We start from the raw sequence: 2500 nt of genomic DNA, 5'->3' as shown, positions 1-2500 counted from the left end.
AAGGAGAAGGAGAAGGAGAAGGAGAAGGAGAAGGAGAAGGAGAAGGAGAAGGAGAAGGAGAAGGAGAAGGAGAAGGAGAAGGAGAAGAAGGAGGAGAAGGAGGAGTAGGTGGAAGAGGAGGAGGAGGGGGAAGAAGAGGAGGAGGAGGAAGAGGAAGAGAAGGAGAAGAGAAGGATGATGAAGTGGAAGAGGAGGAGGAAGAGAAGGAGAAGGAGAAGGAGAAGGAGAAGGAGAAGGAGGAGGAGAAAAAGAAGGAGAAGGAGAAGGAGGAGGAGAAGGAGGAGTAGGTGGAAGAGGAGGAGGAGGGGGAAGAAGAGGAGGAGGAGGAAGAGGAAGAGAAGGAGAAGGATGATGAAGTGGAAGAGGAGGAGGAAGAGAAGGAGAAGGAGAAGGAAGATGAAAAGAGGGAGGAGGAGGAGGAGGAAGAGGAAGAGAAGGAGAAGGAGAAGGAGAAAGAAAATAAAGAAAGGAAGGAGGAGGAGGAGGAGGAGGAAGAGAAGGAAAAGGAAAAGGAGAAGGAAGATGAAGAGAGGGAGGAGGAGAAGGAGGAATAGGGGGAAAGGGTGGTGGGGGGGGGGGGTGCTCGGTGCCTCGTCTTCCCCGACTGTTTAGCTCTTGTGCCCCTCCCCATGTTGGTTTTGGGGAATTAATTACGGGATATAAAACCGAGTCAGGGACGAGGTTAATGAGACATCGCGGTGACTGTGTGTCTTGGCGTGGCTGAGGGGGGGGGGGGGCACTGGCGGGAGGGGGGGGGGGGAGTGCATTAGAGGAGGGAGATAGAGAAAATTAATGTTACTGAGAAGACACTGACATGTATAGTTTCTTTTAATTATTCAGTCACGAAAAAGACTTGATTCGAATAAATATTTCAGTCCACCAATAATGATATAGATAATAAAAGATAATTCCATTTAATTGTTAACCGATACTCCTATCCACAAAGCATGGAAACTTTGATCAAAACAACCCTATATAAGATACAAAAGACAGATATTTCAACAGTACTCCAAAAGACTCCTTCTACACAACGAAATAGCAACACAAATGGGACACAAATTACCTCCTAATACTATTATTATCACCCCCCCCCCCCAGCCTACCTCCCCCCTCTTTTCTTCATTACACAAAATACACAAAAAACTGATGTCCATTCCATGCCATGACCTCAGATGAGAGAATCTGACCCGATTTCCCGGTTCCTCTCCGGTCCCTCCTCCTGTTGGTTTTAAGGATTGATAATTATGAGTCTCTGCTTTGTAATGAGGTTGGCGGCAGCGTGTGGTCGAGTGGGGGGGGGGGGGGCGTGGGGTGGAGGGTTAAGTGTGTGTGGGTGGGTGTATGTGGGTGTGTGTGGGTGTGGAGTGTGTGTGTGGGTGTGTGTGTGTGTATGGGTGTGGTGTATGTAGGTGTGTTTAGGGAATAGTGTACTGACATTTTTTCCAGTAAATGTGTGCTCATATATTAAATTGTATATGGTTGCATTCTAACAGTTATACTTATATGGTGGCTCAATTTTTTTCTCAATCGCCATGATCATAGCAATTCTTACCTAAAACAAACAACCACGATATATCTCAACCACAAAAATAGAATCAAACGGTACAAACAAAGCATTTCAACGAATATAGAATGACCAATCCATACCGTAAGTTAAAAGCCTAAAGAGCCAACCACACAACCATCGACCCGGCCACCACTTACCCCGAACGAGAGAGGAAAAACAAACAGGACCAACAACCATAAACTTAATCCAGCTAATCCCATTAACCTAATAAAAAAAAGCCTTTCCTGCCCTCCTTAGAAGAAGCAGGACTCTCCGCGGCCCGAGCGAGGCCACGCGAGGTCAGTATTTAGAGTCACATGACCTAGCCTGACCTGAGCTGACCCTGCCGCACACCCCGCCCACCCTCCCTCTGTTGGTTTTACAAAATTTTAATGAAAGGGTTACCTCGGCTTAAGCACTAGAGGCAAAGTGGATGGCTTTACGACATTTGATTAACTTTCCGACTTGCGTTTTGCGGCTGACGCTCTGACACGCCTCCTCCGGAAAGAAGGGCTCTGATTGGTCGAGAGGATCACGTGATACGAAGGGTTGATTATAATAATACAGTTTATGAGGAAGTTGATGTACCTTAATGAACTCTGCAATTAACGGAATCACTGAAACCAAGAGTTAGACAAGATTAAAAAAAAACGTGCTATTTCAAATGTATTTATTATAAAACGTCCAAATATCACAATCTTATTAGGAAAAAGACTGATCCTGTTTGGGTTGAAATTCTTTTCGCGATCAAGGCAGTTCTGTTAACAACATTGAGTTAGATATATTAATAGCAGCAGTAAAGCTAAAAGTAATATTGATAATAACACTAAATTCATAATGATAATATCTGTAAAACTACAAGTAATAATAGTATATATGTAAATCTGTCTATCTATCTACACACACACATACACACATATATATATACACATATATTTATTTAAACATATATAT

General features: G+C 43.9%; 1 protein-coding gene across 1 annotated transcript in view; it reads left to right on the top strand.

Moving 5' to 3' along the window:
• The window catches only part of LOC125047888, a 6902-nt gene that overhangs the window by 2801 nt on the left and 1601 nt on the right, over nucleotides 1-2500 (top strand). The window lies entirely within an intron of this gene.

Source organism: Penaeus chinensis, chromosome 42, assembly GCF_019202785.1.
Source record: "Penaeus chinensis breed Huanghai No. 1 chromosome 42, ASM1920278v2, whole genome shotgun sequence".
Taxonomy (NCBI): domain Eukaryota; kingdom Metazoa; phylum Arthropoda; class Malacostraca; order Decapoda; family Penaeidae; genus Penaeus; species Penaeus chinensis.
The sequence above is the reverse complement of the archived record's forward strand: the minus strand, read 5'-3'. Positions and strand labels throughout refer to the sequence as shown.